This window comes from Schistocerca americana, chromosome 8, assembly GCF_021461395.2.
Source record: "Schistocerca americana isolate TAMUIC-IGC-003095 chromosome 8, iqSchAmer2.1, whole genome shotgun sequence".
NCBI lineage: Eukaryota > Metazoa > Arthropoda > Insecta > Orthoptera > Acrididae > Schistocerca > Schistocerca americana.
Genome location: NC_060126.1, coordinates 355161197 through 355183340, shown reverse-complemented (window position 1 = coordinate 355183340; position 22144 = coordinate 355161197).

The following is a 22144-nucleotide window of genomic DNA, read 5'->3' as shown; positions in this document are numbered from 1 at the left end:
TATGCGCCGGCCGGAGTGGCCGAGCGGTTAAAGGCGCTACAGTCTGGAACCGCACGGCCACTACGGTCGCAGGTTCGAATCCTGCCTCGGGCATGGATGTGTGTGATGTCCTTAGGTTAGTTAGGTTTAAGTAGTTCTAAGTTCTAGGGGACTTATGACCACAGCAGTTGAGTCCCATAGTGCTCAGAGCCATTTGAACCATTTTGAACTCCATATGCACTATTGCAACAATAAATCTTGAGTTAATTGGAAAGCTGTGAAAGTGCGTACTAATTTTTCCCAGCAATGTAGTTTCCGTTTACAGTACCTGATCTACAATTGCCCTTGCTATCCTACGTCTGAACACGAAAAGAGCTGCTCAGATTACTTTTCGGTAGGTGACTTTAATTAACCTGAAAAGTATTTGACTGTCTGTAAACTCGATTGGAAATAAAGACTGGCTATCAAGAATATTCATTATGACTTTGTCAAGAAACAGTCACACACAATGGCTAACTGTTGGAGAACGCAAACGGAGTCCCGTTTGGAAAGGTATCTACTGAATTCCCAAAATGTTGATTTAGGCCCTACAGTTATTTCTCACCGTTGCGACGGATAATTCTGCCCTTACTCATTCTGCACTCCCAGAATGATGAAAGATATTACTGCGTGGCATTTTGCCTTCTTACATTATTTTTATTTTATGCTATTTTTGTAAACTAAACCTTAGTTCCTTCTCTGAAAATATGATTCACTGTCCCCGCAGTAGCGTAAGGCGCGACGGTGAGGATTTGATCAGATACACTTTTCATGTCATAGTAAGGATAAGTTTCAGTCAAATGTTTTGTAAATAAACAAAATCGTATTTTGGAAATTAGATTAAATGGTTTTAATGACTCAGAATGGACTTGTACTAACATGACCTATAACTTCCTCCTACCAGTGTCATACATCACCAAGAATACTTTAGTACAAAATTTACATTACCTCAGATTTACTATTTTGCACATGACCTATAACTTCCTCCTACCAGTGTCATACATCACCAAGAATACTTTAGTACAAAATTTACATTACCTCAGATTTACTATTTTGCACTCCTAATGGAATATCTTTTAACTAATCGTGGTGTGCGAAGCAAATTATAAATCTGAAGAGATGACTGATAGATAGTTCTGGATATCAACACATAGGTATTATTAACCACAATGAAATCTTTGCACTACGATAATTACTAACTAGCGCTTGCACCAAAATAAATTCAATATAAGTTACCTCCTTTCTTTCCATGCGCGGTCTCTCTATCCTATCAAAAATCATTCCCTATTATCAAATTACACATCATGGAACATCTCTCTCTCTCTGTCTCTCTCTTGCTCCGCGACACGACCCCTACTGCTAATAACTGCAGCTCTGCAATCACTTCCTTTGCTCGCCCGAGCTGTACTCAATAATACAACCTCAGGTAGCCAAAGAATACATCACTCACGTGTTTAGTCTTGCAAATATGCTCGTAGTGGTAAACATTCGAAATAAACTGACATTTTTCTTGATAATTACATCTGTACAACCATTTCTTATAATGTGATTAACTATCACATTATGCACAGGCCACATATCCTTATTTGAATGGTACCTACTCTCGCAGGACGGGCAATTCATTTAACAGGAACTGACGATACCTTCAACCAATCTACATCTCTGTGGTATGCAAGGTCATGTTAATCTTGCAGGAAAAGAGATGTATTTTTTTGAAGCGAAGACGGACAACACATAGTCTTGGTTTGGGTATACTACCACCTCTCAAAATATAGAATACCTTTCTTGTCAGCTTGTATATCTCGCAAACAGATAAGGAAGATTCAGTCTGGAACATGGGCTTACCAGCAATTGTTCTTCCCGCGCACAGCTAGAACCTGGAACAGCAATGCGGAAAGTGACAAATGAACATGTAGTTGCGAGCATTTCTACGTAATTCGTAAGTCGAAATCCAGTTGGTACAAATGGAGAGTTCTGGTTGACAAGAGTCGGATGTTGAAATTCGTGTTTGTCTTAGACTATTTCCAAGACGGATAACCTCTTATTTTGTAGTTCTGCTTTACAGATTTCAAATTATAGTACCGTATATAATGATAATGGCTCAGACAGATCGAACATGCCATTTATGATATTAAATTAAGTCACTTACACGCGGTGTCCAAACTGTCAGTAGTATACCAAAAGGAAATCTTCGTTGATCCACAATAATGGAGTTATCATATAAAGGAAACAGATGCGTCTCTCTCCCGTGCAATTTAGATTCTCAGGGGAAGAAACCGTTCCTTAAAATTAACCCTACAGGACCTTTAAATTTCTTTTATTGATTACAGTACTCTGAATAGCTTTTGAAAAGTAACGTTACGAAGAAAGCAAGCAATAGTAATTGTAAATAGGTGTGCCTAGTTCTTTCCTATGACAATGTTCATTTAAAGAAATATTGAAAATAAAAAAAAAAAATATTTATTGTAGTTATCCATGTAAGAAATTGTCCCTACATAAAATGCTGTCAAATTATTATATAAACTTAAATTAGCACTGATTCAGAGGAACTAAGTTTGCTGTTTTAATTATACCGCTGTTATTGCCAGATAAAGTTTTCCGTAAAATTAAGGTCCAACGGTATAAAATGTGATTGAAAGTAACGGTGCTTCATTGTGAAACCCAGCAACATTATTATTCATAGCTGCGAGCCGGCTGACAAAGCAAGGCAACTGGATAATGTATTTTTGTTTCCAATTTGCAATTTATTACATTCAAATGAAAACACACGTAGAATAATTACTTTACGTGACTTTTATTCAAAATATTTTCGCGTCTATAAAACATTTTCTATTAAAAGTTGAGTCCTGCTTTCATAGGAATTAACAAATTAAACTTGGCGCAATATTGTCAGCCAGAGTTCCCGAAGAAATTTATCCACGGCGGGGCAAGATCGTAAAACTCATATTTTTAATGTCGCGGAGAGTGTTGTAACATGGAACCCTTTTCAGACTTTCGCCTGAGGTCAGTCCTGTAATAGATATTTAACACCTTTTCTTATTCCCATTTTAAATTATGGCATCTGCTTTTCTTTTTCTGAAATTACAGACAATTTCTTCGAAAAATTATAGTTTCTCCAAATGAAAAAATGTGTACTTACGAACAAATAATCTTTTGAAATTTAAAAGTGTTGTCATCGAGAAAAACTTGTCAATTGTGTGTTTAATCTTCTATCTGTCGTACCGTTGTTCTGCTACACACCAATAATCAATATGTGAAAGCAAATTAAGCAGAAATACTATTAAAAACCAGTAAGAAATTAAATACATTTTGAAACAGAAGTTACTGGAAACTAACACAAATTTCCATTTTCAACATAGTTAAAACTGTTTGGATATTAAAAAAAGTCAGTCCATTTGCAGGTATCATACGTTACATGGCAAAAGGCATTCTTCGTTTTCACAGTATAAGATAGTGTACAACCGGCGAAGTATTTCTTAACTGCCTACGTAGTATATAAAGAGATCTAAGATACGACAGGCGCTCAACAACTAATGCAACCCATTTTTTTCTCGGCCAATTTCGGTTGAAAAACTGCGGAATTTGTTGTGGGACATCGTGGAATAATCTCGCTTCGAGCCCTATAGTTTCATGAAGTTTCAGTGGCACTATATATAACTCCAGAATGTTGTCTGTCATTGAGTTTCTTTTGCGCAGAATGTCTACGAAGATCTGGCAGTGAACAAAAGGGAAAGAAAACCAATGTGCACTCCGTGTGCATACCTGGTGGAGACATTCCAGATGTGTAACGGGTCCTCCCGGATGCCATGAAGTGCACGGGGTGTAGCCAACTGCAGGTGGTTGCTCACGTCGGTACCAATGATGTGTGTCGATTTGGATCAGAAGAGATTCTCTCTGCTTTCAACCGGCTAACATAAGAGGTAAAGGCTGCCAGTATCGCTTGCAAGCTGAAACCAAAGCTGACCGTTTGCAGCGTAGTCGACAGGATCGATTGCGGAACTCTGGTACAGAGCCGAGTGGAGGGTGAATCAGAGGGTCAGACGGTTCTGCGGCCGTGTAGGCCGCAGATTCCTCGACTTGCACCAAAGGGTTGTTGGGTATCGGGTTCCGCTGAATAGGTCAGGTGTGCACTATATGCAGGAGGCGGTTACACAGGTAGCAGGGGCAGTGTTGCGTGGACTGGGCTGTTTTTTAGGTTAGAGGGTCTCGGGAAAACACAATAAGGGCTTCAGTCACAAAGGGTGCAGGCTGAACGCAGGAAGAACGTAGATACAGGAACCATGGGCACAGCAGTTGTAAATTGTCGTAGCTGTGTTAGGAAAGTACCAGACCTCCAAGCGCTAATAGAAAGCACTGACGCTAAAATCGTTATAGGCACTGAAAGCTGACGAAAGCCGGATATAAGCTCAGCCGAAATTTTTGCGAAGAACCTAATGGTTTTCCGAAAGGATAGGCTAAACACGGTTGGCGTTGGCGTGTTTGTTGCTGTTAGAAGTAGTTTATCTTGTCCCGAAATTGAAGTAGATACTTCCTGTGAGTTAGTATGGGCAGAGGTCATTGTTGACAACCGGGATAAAATAATAATTGGATCCTTTTACCGACCTCCCAATTCAGATGATACAGTTGCTGAAAGGTTCAAAGAAAACTTGAGTTTGATTTCAAACACGTACCCGACTCATACGATTATAGTTGATGATGACTTTAATTTACCCTCGATATGTTGGTGAAAATACATGTTTAATTCCGGAGCTACGCATAAAACATCATCCGAAATTGTGCTAAACGCATTCTCTGAAAATTATTTCGAGCAGTTAGTTCATGAAACAACACGAATAGTAAAAGGTTGTAAAAACACACTTGACCTCTTGTTGTTGTTGTGGTCTTCAGTCCTGAGACTGGTTTGATGCAGCTCTCCATGCTAATCTATCCTGTGCAAGCTCCTTCATCTCCCAGTACCTACTGCAACCTACGTCCTTCTGAATCTGCTTAGTGTATTCATCTCTTGGTCTCCCTCTACGAGTTTTACCCTCCACGTTGCCCTCCAATACTAAATTTGTGATCCCTTGATGCCTCAGAACATGTCCCACCAACCGATCCCTTCTGCTAGTCAAGTTGTGCCACAAACTTCTCTTCTCCCCAATCCTATTCAATACCTCCTCATTAGTTATGTGATATACCCGTCTAATCTTCAGCATTCTTCTGTAGCACCACATTTCGAAAGCTTCTATTCTCTTCTTGTCCAAACTAGTTATTGTCCATGTTTCACTTCCATACATGGCTACGCTCCATACAAATACTTTCAGAAACGACTTACTGACACTTAAATCTATACTCGATGTTAACAAATTTCTCTTCTTCAGAAACGCTTTCCTTACCATTGCCAGTCTACATTTTATATCCTTTCTACTTCGACCATCATCAGTTATTTTGCTCCCCAAATAGCAAAACTCGTTTATTACTTTAAGTGTCTCATTTCCTAATCTAATTCCCACAGCATCACCCGACTTAATTCGACTACATTCCATTATCCTCGTTTTGCTTTTGTTGATGTTCAACTTATATCTTCCTTTCAAGACACTGTCCATTCCGTTCAACTGCTCTTCCAAGTCCTTTGCTGTCTCTGACAGAATTACAATGTCATCGGCGAATCTCAAAGTTTTTATTTCTTCTCCATGGATTTTAATACCTACTCCGAATTTTTCTTTTGTTTCCTTCACTGCTTGCTCAATATACAGATTGAATAGCATCGGGGAGAGGCTACAACCCTGTCTCACTCCTTTCCCAACCACTGCTTCCCTTTCATGTCCATCGACTCTTATAACTGCCATCTGCTTTCTGTACAAATTGTAAATAGCCTTTCGCTCCCTGTATTTTATCCCTGACACCTTCAGAATTTGAAAGAGCGTATTCTGGTCAACATTGTCAAAAACTTTCTCTAAGTCTACAAACGCTTGAAACGTAGGTTTGCCTTTCCTTAATCTAGCTTCTAAGATAAGTCGTAGGGTCAGTATTGCCTCGCGTGTTCCAATATTTCTACGGAATCCAAACTGATCTTCCCCGAGGTCGGCTTCTACCAGTTTTTCCATTCGTCTATAAAGAATTCGTGTTAGTATTTTGCAGCTGTGACTTATTAAACTGATAGTTCGGTAATTTTCACATCTGTCAGCACCTGCTTTCTTTGGGATTGGAATTATTATATTCTTCTTGAAGTCTGAGGGTATTTCGCTTGTCTCATACATTTTGCTCGCCAGATGGTAGAGTTTTGTCTGGACTGGCTCTCCCAAGGCTGTCAGTAGTTCTAATGGAATGTTGTCCATTTCAGGGGCTTTTTTTCGACTTAGGTCTTTCAGTGCTCTGTCAAACTCTTCACGCAGTATCGTATCTCCCATTTCATCTTCATCTACATCCTCTTCCATTTCCATAATATTGTCCTCAAGAACATCGCCCTTGTATAGACCCTCTATATACTCCTTCCACTTTTCTGCCTTCTCTTTCTTGCTTAGAACTGTGTTCCCACTTGAGCTCTTGATGTTCATACAAGTGGTACTCTTTTCTCCAAAGGTCTCTTTAATTTTCCTGTAGGCAGTATGTATCTTACCCCTAGTGAGATGAGCCTCTACATCCTTACATTTGTCCTCTAGCCATCCCTGCTTAGCCACTTTGCCCTTCCTGTCGATCTCATTTTTGAGACGTTTGTATTCCTTTTTGCCTGATTCATTTACTGCATTTTTATATTTTCTCCTATCATCAATTAAATTCAATATTTCTTCTGTTAGCCAAGGATTTCTACTAGCCCTCGACTTTTTACCTACTTGATCCTCTGCTGCCTTCACTACATCATCCCTCAGAGCTACCCATTCATCTTCTACTGTATTTCTTTCCCCCATTCCTGTCAATTGTTCCCTTATGCTCTCCCTAAAGCTCTGTACAACCTCTGGTTTAGTCAGTTCATCCACGTCCCATCTCCTTAAATTCCCACCTTTTTGCAGTTTCTTCAGTTTTAACCTACAGTTCATAACCAATAGATTGTGGTCAGAGTCCACATCTGCCCCTGGAAATGTCTTACAATTTAAAACCGTGTTCCTAAATCTCTGTCTTATCATTATGTATTCTATCTGAAACCTGTCAGTATCTCCAGGGTTCTTCCATGTATACAACCTTCTTTTATGATTCTTGAAACAAGTGTTAGCTATGATTAAGTTGTTCTCTGTGCAAAATTCTACCAGGTGGCTTCCTCTTTCATATCTTAGCCCCAATCCATATTCACCTACTACGTTTCCTTCTCTCCCCTTTCCTACTACCGAATTCCAGTCACCCATGACTATTAAATTTTCGTCTCCCTTCACTATCTGAATAATTTATTTTATTTCATCATACATTTCATCAATTTCTTCGTCAACTGCAGAGCTAGTTGGCATATAAACTTGCACTACTGTAGTAGGCGTGGGCTTCGTATCTATCTTGGCCACAATAATGCGTTCACTATGTTCTTTGTAGTAGCTTAGTAGCTTACCCGCACTCCTGTTTTTTTTTATTCATTGTTAAACCGACTCCTGCATTACCCCTATTTGATTTTGTATTTATAACCATGTATTCGCCTGACCAAAAGTCTTGTTCCTCCTGCCACCGAACTTCACTAATTCCCACTATATCTAACTTTAACCTATCCATTTCCCTTTTTAAATTTTGTAACCTACCTACTCGATTAAGGGATCTGACATTCCGCCCTCCAATCCGTAGAATGCCAGTTTTCTTTCTCCTGATAACGACGTCCTCCTGAGTAGTCCCCGCCCGGAGACCCGAATGGGGGACTATTTTACCTCCGAAATATTTTACCCAAGAGGACGCCATCATCATTTAACCATACAGTAAAGCTGCATGCCCTCGGGAAAAAATAAGGCTGTAGTTTCTCCTTGCTTTCAGCCGTTCGCATTACCAACAGAGCAAGGCCGTTTTGGTTAGTGTTACAAGGTCAGATCAGTCAACCATCCATACTGTTGCCCCTGAAACTACTGAAAAGGCTGCTGCCCCTCTTCAGGAATCACACGTTTGTCTGACCTCTCAACAGATACCCCTCCGTTGTGGTTGCACCTACGGTACGGGTATCTGTATCGCTGAGGTACGCAAGCCTCCCCACCAACTGCAAGGTCCATGGTTGTTTGGGGGGGGGGGGGGCTTGACCTCTTAGCAACAAATAATCCTGAGTTAATAACGAGCATCAAACCCAATACAGGGATTAGTGAACACAGAGTTGTCGTAGCGAGATTGAATATGGTAACCCCAAATCCTCCTAAAATAAACGAAAAATATACCTAAATTTACTTGACGCCTTCCTGAGAGACAATCTACACTCCTTCCAAATTAATAATATAACTGTAGACCAGATGTGGCTTGAGTTCAGAGAAATAGTATCGTCAGCAATCGGAAGATTTATACCAAATAAATTAACAAGCGACGGAGCTGATCCTCCTTGGTACACAATACGGTTCAGAACACTGTTGCAGAAACAACGAAACAAACATGCCAATTTTACACAGATGCAAATCCCCAGGATTGGCGATCTTTTACAGATGCTCGAAATTTAGAGTGGACTTCATTGCGAGATGCTTATATCAGTTTCCACAATGAAACTTTGGATTTTCTGCCTTGTTTCGAGACAAAGAGATTCTGGCCGTATGTGAAGTATGTTAGCGGCAAAAAACAATCAATGTCTTCTCTGCACGATAGCAGTGGAGATACTATCGAAGAAAGTGCTTCCAAAGCAGAGTTAATAAACACAGCCTTCCGAAATGCCTTCACAAAAGAAGATGAAGTAAATATTTCAGAATTCGAATCATGATCAGCTGTTAACGTAAGTAACGTAGAAGTAAATATCCTAGGAGTAGATCAAATTGCCTCTGTGCCCTATGGGACTTAACATCTGAGGTCATCAGTCCCCTAGAACTTAGAACTACTTAAACCTAACTAACCTAAGGACATCAAACACATCCATGCCCGAGGCAGGATTCGAACCTGCGACCGTAGCAGTCATGCGGTTCCAGACTGAAGCGCCTAGAACCTCTCGGCCACTCCGGCCGGCCCTTGGAGTAGTGAAGCAACTTAAATCACTTAATAAAAGCAAGTCTTCTGGCCTAGACTGTATAAAAGTTAGGTTCATTTCAGAGAATGCTGATGCATTAGCTCCATACTTAACAATAATATACAAATGTTCGCTCGGCGAAAGACCCGTACCCAAAGACTGTAAAGTTGCACAGGTCACACCTATATTCAAGAAAGGTAGTTAATTACAGGCCCATGTCGTTAATGACAATATGCATCAGGATTTTGGAACATGTATTATGTTCGAACTTCATGAATTGCCTCGAAGAAAACGGTCTATTGACATACAGTCAACATGGGTTTAGAAAACATCGTTATTGTGAAAAATAGCTAGCTCTTTATTCGCATGAAGTGTTGAGTGCTATTGACAAGGGATTTCAGATCGATTCGGTGTTTGTGGATTTCCGGAAGGCTTTTGACACTGCACCACACAAGCGGCTTGAAGTGAAATTGTTTGCTTATGGAATATCGTCTCAGTTATGTGACTGGATTTTTGATTTCCTGTCAGAAAGGTCACAGTTCAGGTTATAGGTTCTTCACATAGTCGACCCACTACACACATATGTTGCGCTTTGTCCCGTACATCTATGATAAGTGAGAAATAAACCTAACAAATGCTAAATATCTCAAGAAAGTTGTAGACGTTACCTGCAGTAGTCCAGAAATTGCTACACTACTTGCATCCAGACAAATAAATGAATTAATTGACTTCACTACACAGCAGTAACTACATTAGGGATTCTATAGCATTCTATAGTATGCTATCATATTATTATTAATACTATTACTATTAGTGGCTGTAGTCAGATACAAAGCATTAATAGCGTGAAGTCTTCCGATTTCTGCCATTTCAGAAGTAAAATAAAAAATGTCGTGTGACTAGGGCCTCCCGTCGTGTAAACCGTTCTCCTGGAGCAGGTCTTTCTATTTGACGCCACTTCGGCGACTCGCGCGTCGATGGGGATGAAATGATGATGATTAGGATAACGCAACACCCCGTCCCTGAGCGGAGAAAATCTCCAACCCAGCCGGGAATTGAACCCGGGCCCGTAGGATTAACGTTCTATCGCGTTGACCACTCAGCTATCGGGGGAAGACATTTCAGACGTAGGAAGTGCAGCAATTAAGTGATTTATGAACAGTAAGCACAATGCACAAATTTTAACTTAGTTGATTGTAAATGGGGTTGCAGTGTGCTGGTCAAGCAAGTGCCGGAATGGAGAGGAGTAATGCAAGGGATGTATGTTTTGTAACAAACATCTAACCTCACTGTGGATGGATAGTTAGCTTTCTTATCTGCGAAAGAGTCGTGGGTAGCACTTGCGATGCACCTTGAAAACTCCTTCGTCATTTATTCGAACACACACACACACACACACACACACACACACACACACACACAGACAGACACACGTACATACGCTAAATATCATTCACCTTCTATAATTTTAAAAATAAAAGTGTTCCGAGAAAAGTCCGCAGCTCGTGGTCGTGCGGTAGCGTTCTCGCTTCCCACGCCCGGTTTCCCGGGTTCGATTCCCGGCGGGGTCAGGGATTTTCTCTGCCTCGTGATGAGTGGGTGTTGTGTGATGTCCTTAGGTTAGTTAGGTTTAAGTAATTCTAAGTTATAGGGGACTGATGACCATAGATGTTAAGTCCCATAGTGCTTAGAGCCATTTTTTTTGTTCCGAGAAAAGTCATTCATTCTAACGTTTAACAGTTCAGTTAGGTACAACAGTTCGTGATAATGTAGGGGGTAGGGGGTGAGGGGTACTAGCTACTGTCTAATTGCATTCAGGGGTTATGGTCTAAGAAAGGTTGAGAACCACTGGTCTAGGTGCAAATCTCACCACTACCGTGTTTGGTGGGTTTGAGAACATATGATAACCCAAGAACTAAATTATACAGGAAGTGCTCAAAACTTAGTTTATCTTAAACGATTGATAGTTACTCACTCAATATTTTTGAGGTGGATTACTTTGACAGCCAAACAGCAAACATATTGTTGTGTGTAAAGCATATATTTTATATTATTAACCATCCACATTTTTAATTAAATGATATGAAATTACATCGTCATTTGTTGCATCCAAGAACCTAAGAGTCAGGAAATAAACTGCAAAATATTGAGAAAATTTTTTGTTCCTTTATTAATGATTTTGACGCTGAAAATTAAATATGGGAGACAGAGAGAACGCTGTTAGGCTCAACAAAAAATTAATACAATGACTATCTGAGGAAAGGACAGGAAAACAGATTGGGGACTCTATACGGGAAACGTTACGTTAATCTTCACATCCACCTTGACTACAGGATAGCGCCGAAATGGGCGAAGAGCCAAGGAAAAGGAGTAATTACCCGTGAACAGCCTGATAATGAAGCAAACGCAAGTTATAAAGCGATTGCTAAAGCTACAATATTTCCCTTTCCGAATTGGCCATCTGCTCCGCTATGTGGGCAGTTCGAGCGCGTGCGCTATTCCTTCAGATCTTCACAGGTTGTGGCTATAGACTTCTATTTTGTCGTGTAATCTTCGTTCCCTTCTCGGCTTTCTGTCTTCTCGATGCCACCAGGACTAGCAGCTTATGGGACGCCGAGGGCTAATTGGCCTGTCATCACTGCTCCCTGGTGCGGGAGTGGTTGGGAGTGTGTGCTGGTCGAATGGGCAGCCAGCTCTCTCCAGTGTCTCGGCAACGTGAGACATCAGTGCTAAATCTGCGCCTCATTAGAATTGCAAAATATGATTTCTATAGTTTTGTAATAAATAATATTCTGTTCCCAGATTGTAGGGGACGAAAAGTGCGCCCTCTTGTCTCCCCTTGCGGACGCCTATGCCAAGTGGCGGCTCGTAAGTACACATTCTGGGCGTTTACAAATTTTTAAATTCAGGTAAATATGATAGTGCGATATTAATAGCATCTGCTGTATAACACACTTATCAACACATTTATAAACTTCAGCGGCTGTCAATAACAACAATAATAATAATAACAGGCGGAGTGGCCGTGCGGTTCTAGGCGCTACAATCTGGAACCGAGCGACCGCTACGGTCGCAGGTTCGAATCCTGCCTTGGGCATGGATGTATGTGATGTCCTTAGGTTAGTTAGGTTTAATTAGTTCTAAGTTCTAGGCGACTGATGACCTCAGAAGTTAAGTCGCATAGTGCTCAGAGCCATTTGAACCAATAATAATAATAATATCTATAACTTGTGCGAAAAAGAAAGAATTGCTTTTATGGAATTTTATTTGTTTGTACATACTTAAGTACCGTTTATGGCAAGAACGAATTAATATTTAGGCGTTCACTACGCTCTGTTCCGCATTTTTGTGTAAGTCCTTTTTTATCTTTTCGGACAAATGTACAAGATCTCTAATGTATTAGTTAACGAATTAACTTCCGGACTGAAAATCAGACATTCTTACGTTGTACCCACCAATTTCAGACGAACCTGCCTCGGGCATGGATGTGTGTGATGTCCTTAGGTTAGTTAGGTTTAAGTAGTTCTACGTTCTAGGGGACTGATGACCACAGATGTTGTGTCCCATAGTGCTCAGAGCCATTTGAACCAATGACAGACGCTTATCACACAGTTATTTGTTAAATGTTCACTTGTAGTCACGCTTTTTTGATTTAGTTACTTCGTCAGACAACGGATCTAATCTGGGAGGCCATAATCGCTTTGCGGCTAACTTTTCCTGGTAATTTTCTTTTCTGTTAGCACTTGAAACAGATACGACAGAGTTCATGTTGACAAGGCACAGGAAAGCCGATTCCTGCACACTAAACAACCAACTCCAAACACAAACTGCCATCTGTGGAAATTATTAAATTCAAGTGGTACTTATATGAGGCACCGCGGTGCTGCTACGGTCCCTGGTTCGAATCCTGCCACGGACATGGATGTGTGTGATGTACTTAGGTTAGTTAGGATTAGGTAGTTCTAAGTCTATGGGACTGATTACCTCAGATGTCCGGTCCCAAAGTCCCATAGTGCTTAGAGCCCTTTGAACCATTTGAACAAATGAGACGTGGAGAGCCATAAGAGGCAGAAGAACCCAGTTTTCGACCCCACATGTAAGTAAAAATCAGAGAAACAAGTGAGATAACTTTCGTGGACATACATATGTACATACAATGTGAGCCTACAGTAAAGATAAACCCGACCTACCGTAATATCAATAGTTATCAGGAGCAGGAATAAATGCTACAGTTTCATAATCGACGATGATGTGCTTTATGGTTCTAAGCGCTTCCAGTTGATTACTATATTATAAAATCCACAACTTAATATACTGTATCCCATTCAGAATCCCACAAAATAGGTATTCCTATACGTATAACTATAACATACACTGATGTCCGATCTAATTTTACTATATAGCGAGGGAACTGCCGTATCGGAGGAATGTGCTACCGTCTAGCTGGATTTGTGCCAAGGAAACGGGGATAAAAATCTGCTACAGCGTGCTACGACCTTGTAGCATTGACGTAAACCTGTGAACCGTGCACGCTCTTTATCAAATCTATATGTATTCGGCTCATAAGGCAATTACGCCACCCCAGTTGCGTATGCGCAAAATCTCCTTGTAACATGCACAACTGAAGGTGTGCTCGCAACTCTGATGCCAGCTTTCACGGAATCTAGAGCAGCAATATGTAGCATAGCGCTACAGATTTAGTGCCGTGTGTATCAACTTGCCGCTACATTACGTTTAACAACATTCAAAGAAAAATCGCTAGTAAATCCGCAAGCTGTCAAAAGTTAGGGTGTTCACGTGCGCTTCTGCTCTTACATAGCAGCCGCCACTGCCTATGCATACCAGTAGCATACCGCCTGGAAATAATTCGGTAAAAGGAAGTACTTCTAACAACTGTAAAATAAGAGGTATGAGTTTTTGTGCTTAACTACCAGTCGCAGTGAGGCGAGTGCTCGTAGTTCCGATATTAGGTCACTACTGTACAGGGTAGATGCGGGCAGGTGCTGCTTTGTCATATGAATTTACATGGTCCAGTCACAGTAATGTGACCGACTCACCAGGATATCCGAGAGCGTTAACGCGCTGCTGCCTGGACTCGGGTAAGCGCGCCGGCCTCGAATCGATCCGCCCAGCTGATTAACGACGACGGCCGGTGAGCCTGTCAGCCTGGATGTGGTTTTTAGGCAGTTTTCCACATCCTACTAGGTGAATACCGGACTGGTCCCCACGTCCCGCCTCAGTTACACGACTCGCAGGCATTTGAAACACATCCACACTCTTTCACGATTTACACTAGACGCAGACAGCTGGGGTACACTAATTCCGTCCAACGGGGTATGGGGTGGCGGCAGGAAGGGCATCCGGCTACCCCTTAAACTTAACCATGCCAAATCCGTCCTTAACCCTGCCGACCCTGCGCACAATGCGGGATAAAGGCAGTAGCACAAGAAAGAAACAAAGACACAAGTCACAGTAATGTGACCACGGCCTATGTTCGACGTAAACGTGCAATAAACACAAACAGATGGCAGCAATACCATTGGGGAGAGCATATAAAGTATGTCGGGTCGGGGGGATGCGGTAAACGGTGGAGTCGTTATCGTAATGCGGAACCGGAGCGATTTATCTGACTTACGAAAGGGCACGAGCACTAGTTTCCGGGGTAAGGGTGGAAGCATTTCCCAAAAGGCTAAGATTGTAAATTGTTCGCATGCCGCCATGGATAAAATATAACGTCCATCGCAAACTGGCGCTATCCAAAACCGGCTCTGAGGCAACCGTGGTGCACCGCAGGTGGTAGATGACATGGCTGAACGATGTCTGTGGCGATGTGTACGGGCGAATAGACGCTCAACCACTGACCAACTGGACGCCCAGATGAGTTAAGCGGCTCCCAATAGTGTCTCGTCAACGAGCTTTCTGCGAACGTTGCTGTGTATGGGCCTCGACAGTGGACAATGGTTCTTGCACCATGCTGGTTGCTGTTCATCGACGACGAAGGCTGGAATCTGTACGCCAGTACCGCAACTGGACATCCCCTGTAACAATGGTCGGAGTGGTCGAGGCCGGAACAGTGAGCGCAATGGCCTGGGGAATTTTTTCGTGGTATTTCCTGGCTGATCTCATCATTCCGGAAGGCACAACGTATCCGTCATTAGGGACTACGTCCACCGCCAAAACGCAGTTTGTTTCTTCATCGGCACGATGGCATCTACCAGTAGGACAATTCAACGTGTGACACAACTTGCAGTGTACGAGCGTGTTTCTAAGAGCACCGAGATGAGTTTCCCGAACTCCCCTGTCCATCAGTCTCCTCGAATTTGAACGCAATCGAGAATCTGTGGGATCACATCGTTCACGCTGTTCGCGCCACGGATTCTCAATGGAGAATTCTAGCGCTGCTGGTCACGACAGTGCAGTGGACATGAGTCCACATCCATGCTGACACCGCCTAGAACTTCGCTGAGTCTCTTCCTGCACATCCACGCTACAAAAGGCGGTTACTCCGGCTTTTGACGTGTGATCACATTAATATGACTGGACAATGTAGATTGTAGCGGGTAATTTATTTGGAGGGGGGGGGGGAGGATTGTACTACCATATAACGCAGACAAGGATACAGAAATCAATTCGGGTTTTTAGTTCATTACTGTCTTTGTCTTCTCTCCACATCACCAAACAAAACTTGTCTTTACCCTCGCTGCTAACGTGGCACAGACGTATACTACTTAAACAGAAAAATAAATTTTAATTTTTAAAATATTATAATAACAAATTATTTTATTAAAATGTAATTGTTGGTGGTTGTGATCTCCAGTGCGAAGATTGTTCTGATGCATCTCCCCACGGTAGTTGATGACGTGTAACGCTTTTCATCTCTGAGTAACTTTTGCCATCACATCAATTTGAACCCGTTAATGGTAGTCGTGTCTTGATCTCATTCTACAATTCCTCCACCCATTAGTATGAGGTCTATCAGTGGAGTCTTTCCTTTAGTTCACTTATCCCATAAATTCCTCTTTTTCCTTTCTTCGATTTCGTACCTCCTCACATTTATTCGATCTACCCATTTAACTATCAGTATTCTTCTTCAGCGCCACATTTCAAAAGTTTCAATTCTCTTTTTGTCATAACTACTTATCTCCACGTTTCACTTCCACACAAGCCTGTACTCCAGACAAATGTCTTTAGAAAAGAATTCCTTAACGGCAAAACTATATTAGGTAGTAACAAAATCGATTTTTTTAGAAATTCTTTTCTACTATCAGTCTGCACTTTACGTCCTTTCTACTTCGGCCACCATCAGTTATTTTTCTGCCCAAAAGCAAATTTCATTTACTGCTTTTTGCGTCTGATTTCCTAAATTATTTCCTTCAGCATAACCTCATTCAGTTCCACTACATTATATTACCCTTGTTTTACTTTTTTGGCGTTCATGTTACAATCTCTTTTCAAGATACAATTCATTCCGTTCAACTGCTCTTCCAAGTACTTTGCAGTCTTCGAGAGAGTTAAATGTTGTCGGCAAACCTCAGAATTTTATTTCTTTTCCTCGAAGCTAGATGTCCTTTCAAAATTTCTTCTTCATTTCTTTTCCTGCTTGTATGTCGAGACCTTGTCTTACCTCTTAAACTTACTGCTTAATTTCCATGTTCTCCTACCCTTATAATAGCAGTCTGGGTTGTGTACTAGTTATAAATAACCTTTCCCTTCATGAATTCTGTAGTTGTTACCTAAAATTTCAAATAATCCAGTCAGCATTGTCAAAAGCTTTTTCTAAATCTACAAATGTGAGAAATGTAGGTTTGCCATAAGTATGTTCACCCCCTTCACATATTACACTCAGTATTTGCAACATATCAGTATAAAATAGAATATAAAGCATACGTCACTGTTTAAGTAGTAAGTGGTGCTACTTACAGAAGTTATCACAGCTTGATGTTAATAACCCAATCCGCGAAAAACGTTACACCTCTAACTACACCCGAACTCTTTGGTGAACCATACTGTGCCAGCCGGAGTGGCCGAGCGGTTCTAGGCGCTTCAGTCTGGAACCGCGCAACCGCTACGGTCGCAGGTTCGAATCCTGCCTCGGGCACGGATGTGTGTAATGTCATTAGGTTAGTTAGGTTTAAGTAGTTCTACGTTCTAGGGGACTGATGACCTCAAATGTTAAGTCCCATAGTGCTCAGAGCCATTTGAACCATTTTTTTGAACCATACTGTCATAAAATCCTTTTGCCATATTTTGGTTTCACGTGTAAGTGAACAGTGTGAATGATAATTTGGGTGTGTTTTAATTTCTACAACGAAGGAGGCACGTTACCTGTAAGTGCATAGACAAAAGGTACTATTCTGTAACATTAGCCTGTAATATTAAACATAAGATTTATATTTTCTGATTGTAGTGAAACCTTACAAACGAGACTGTAGGGTTAGAGAGGCAGACTAACATAGATGCAGACATCACATAAAATACAACTGTAAATGAGAGTAAGTTCTCTCAAAGCATCGTGCTACGCATGAGAAAGAAACATAACTGGTGCAGTGCTTTATTATATCAAGGTATAAAGACAAGAAATTCCAATAGCACAAGTCAGGCATCGTAAGGTATACGATCCGGAGTATGCTGATGCATTAGCTCCATACTTAACAATCATATACAACCGTTCGCTCGATGAAAGATCCGTACCCAAAGACTGAAAAGTTGCACAGGTTACACCAATATTCAAGAAAGGCAGTATGAGTAATCCACATGTCCATATCGTTAACGTCGATATGTAGCAGGATTTTAGAACATATACTGTGTTCTAACATTATGAATTACCTCGAAGAAAATGTTCTATTGACACACAGACAACATGGGTTTAGAAGAAATCGTTCCTGTGAAACACAACTAGCTCTTTATTCACATGAAGTGTTGAGTGCTGTTGACATAGGATTTCAGATCGATACCGTATTTCTGGATTTCCAGAAAGGTATTGACACTGTACCACACAAGCGGCTCGTATTGAAATTGCGTGCTTATGGAATATCGTCTCAGTTATGTGACTGGATTTGTGATTTCCTCTCGGAGAGGTCACAGTTCGTAGTAACTGACGGAAAGTCATCGAGTAAAACAGAAGTGATTTCTGGCGTTCCCCAGGGTAATGTTATAGGCCCTTTGCTGTTCCTTATCTATATAAACGATTTTGGAGACAATCTGAGCAGCCGTCTTCGGTTGTTTGCAGATGACGCTGTCGTTTATCGACTAATAAAGTCGTCAGAAGATGAAAAAAAGCTTCAAAACGATTTAGAAAAGATATATGAATGGTGTTAAAAGTGGCAGTTGGCCGTGAATAACGAAGTGTGAGGTCATCCACATGAGTGCTAAAAGGAACTCGTTAAACTTCGGTTACACGATAAATCAATCTAATCTAAAAGCCGTAAATTCAACTAAATACCTAGGTATTACAATTTCGAACAACTTAAATTGGAAGGAACACATAGAAAATGTTGTGGAGAAGGCTAACCAAAGACTGTGTTCTATGGGCAGGACACTTAGAAAATGTAACAGACCTACTAAGGAGACTGCCAACACTACGCTTGTCCCTCCTCTTTTAGAATACTGCTGCGCGGTGTGGGGTCCTTACCAGATAGGACTGACGGAGTACATCGAAAAGGTTCAATGAAAGGCAGCATGTTTTTGTATTATCGCGAAATATGGGAGAGAGTGTCACAGAAATGATACAGGATTCGGGCTGGAAGTCGTTAAAAGAACGGCATTTTTCGTTGCTACGGAATCTTCTCACGAAATTCCAATCACCATCTTTCTCCTCCGAATGCGAAAGTATTTTGTTGACACCGACCTACATAGGGAGGAACAATCACCACGATAAAATAAGGAAAATCAGAGCTCGTACGGAAAGATATTGTACATTCTTTCCTCGCGCTATACGAGATTGGAATAATAGAGAATTGTGAAGGTGGTTCGATGAACCTCTGCCAGGCACTTAAATGTGATTTGCAGAGTATCCCTGTAGTTGTAGATGAACCTTAGCTCTGAAACTGACAAGAGATGAGCTAAACGGTAATCCACCGAAATATTGTATCTGGTTTAAAGTTAATTTATCAATACCAAATGTTATTAACTGTCAATTACTTGGGCTGTGGCTGGTTGATGTTAGGAAACCAGACAGATGTCATATTGAATCACAGCTTCGCGGAGCTAAAGTTGCGCATTTGGAGGATTTAATGTTTAAACCGAAGTGCTACAAAGGTTATTGTTACCATGTAATTGCAGACAAAAGAAAACCCTTACAAATGAATCTTTCGAAAATTTCAGGGAATGTGACGCTGTAAGCGCCAACAAGCCACTGTATGTAAGATTTACAGTTTAATTTCTGGTGTTGTCAACTTACTGGAATGCGTGTAGTGCAGCTGATTATCTCATAAAATCAGTAACTGAAAAAATTTGAGAGCAGAATAATCTGCTTCTGTACGAGATATAAGCACACGCACAGGCATTCTCTCTCTCTCTCTCTCTCTCTCTCTCTCTCTCACACACCCACACCCACACACACACACACACACACACACCCACACCCACACACACAAACTGCGTCATCTCGAGAGAAATAGCTACAAGCATCATTTAATACAGTGTAATGTCGCCCCTGGACTTAACAATCGCCTGGATACGGTTGGGAACTGAGTCTACTAGGTTGTGCAGGTACGTCGCATTTACGTTAACCAACTCGCTGAGGATTTGATCGTGCGATTCCACCAACAGTACATAATCTTCCAGCCCAATGAACTTCGCTGTTGTCGTCTTTATGTGCCTATGTCAGCAATTGGCGCTTTCGGCATGACCGGTTCCAAATGCTCATTGCTTGCAGCTCCCATCGAAATGTTTTCTCGCTAACAATTTGGATGGATCTTTATTAACTTCCCGCAGAAACCCCTGTCGGGTTTGGAATGGATTTTGATTCACAAGACGTGAAACGCGTCTCCGGTCTTTCTCAGTCAGGACCTTTCCCGACAACGATTCTAACGTCATGTTTCGTGGCCACGCGTTTTACACCACTGCTTGTAGCCACGGTGAAGAGTCCACTGCGAAACAAACAAATCCAGCTACTTCACACACAGTATGACAATGGGAATGGCACCCACAATTGACTGTTACTGCCACTCTGTCACGTCTTTACACATGTTTACGTACTGCGTCCGCTTGAAACATAAATGTCTCATTGATCGCTAATGACCTATGCTCTCTTAGAGGCAGTGCGCTCGTGATTGAGCGCCTGACTCAATCGCTGCGCCCGCATCTCGTGGTCGTGCGGTAGCGTTCTCGCTTCCCACGCCCGGGTTCCCGGGTTCGATTCCCGGCGGGGTCAGGGATTTTCTCTGCCTCGTGATGGCTGGGTGTTGTGTGCTGTCCTTAGGTTAGTTAGGTTTAAGTAGTTCTAGGGGACTGATGACCATAGATGTTAAGTCCCATAGTGCTCAGAGCCAGTCAATCGCTGCGCCGTCTGTGAAGGCTCACCGATTCATCTGTGCGTGTACCCTCGGGTGACTTAACTTTCTATCCGGTGAGCTTATATCGTCTGGGCAAGCAATAAGTACAGCAATAAAGTATTAAATGACTTCATGAAGCTGTTCAGTTTCGTCAGCTAAATATTATATTCCATACAGTGAGAATAAATATTTCTACGTGTATTACATTTTCTTACACCCGAGACGCCTAAATGCTTTTGTTAAAACGAGAACGTGACTACACAATATCAGCTGCCAAACAGGTAGTATATTTCTGTGTTGTATGCGAGGTCGCGAATTCAAAACGTTCCATTTCCATACATTTTTCACTCAGACACAAATTTCCGTCGCACGCCAAGTAGTGTGACAGATAATAGATTCCCGTACTTTCATTTATCATGTTCCTAAAATATTCAGTATTGATTTCACATTCGAAAAGTCAGTCAGAAACCTTTATTGTGCTTGTAATGTAGCACTAGTAGCGCTATGCATATGACTAGTGAATAATAGATAAGAGGAATGCCTACAACTGCCAAAATTATACCGCTAACAAAACACTTCAACCGGATCATAAATTTTAGCTTGCAACCTGGCTATATAGGGTGAGTCAGGAGGAACAGTATGTGCTTCGAGGGGTGATAGTATTGGTGAACCTGAATAAAATACTACAAATGACCAAATGTCCCTGTCTTAAGCGTAGCTCACATACAGCTTTTTGAACCAACGGGCGTCAGCCGTGCTGAAAGTACTGACGACGTCGTGTTCTGGTAACACATGTTGAAGGAAATCGAGATACCGTACTCCATTAAGTCAGTTGTCTACAACAACAATAACGCTAACAATGGACGTTCGTTGAGAAACGTAGCTGAAAATTTGTTTCCACAGTTGCGTGCAGAGTTTTCATTTGCCCACACGCGAGAGTTGCATGTGTTATTGCTGCCCTCGCTACTAAACGGTGACTCATCACTCAACCGATTACGTGTAGCGTTCCATACTAATGAGCGCAGATCAGCAACACAGCCGCTGTTCTACAAGAGTTGGACTTTTTGAACATATTTTGTGTGGAAATGTACACAACAGACAAAACATCAGATCACAGTGTTTCATTACATTCACCTTCATCTGTCCTGTTCCCCATTGTTTTCATTAGCTTCCACGGAAACATAAGAATAAGACATGTGTTCATATGACGTTTTATGTTCAGAAACACTAATAGTATAGCCCATCCAAACATGTACTTTTCCTCCTGACTCATACTACATAAATATCTACACTTTCCAATGCGATTGTCATCCTGTATTGTAAAACTTTGTTTTCCAATATCGTAACCAAAGCTTGATACTTTATCGAGGAGTAAGATTATTACGCTGAGTTCATAACTGAACATCATAATGAATAACGATTTTAGGCATAGCTTCAATGGATCTGCAACAAACGCTTGATAGTGACTATAAAAAAACACTCTAAATCGCGTTTCTTTACTGCTGTGAGTGTTTTTGGTCAGCAGAGCGTCATCAGTCACGTCTGAAACAGC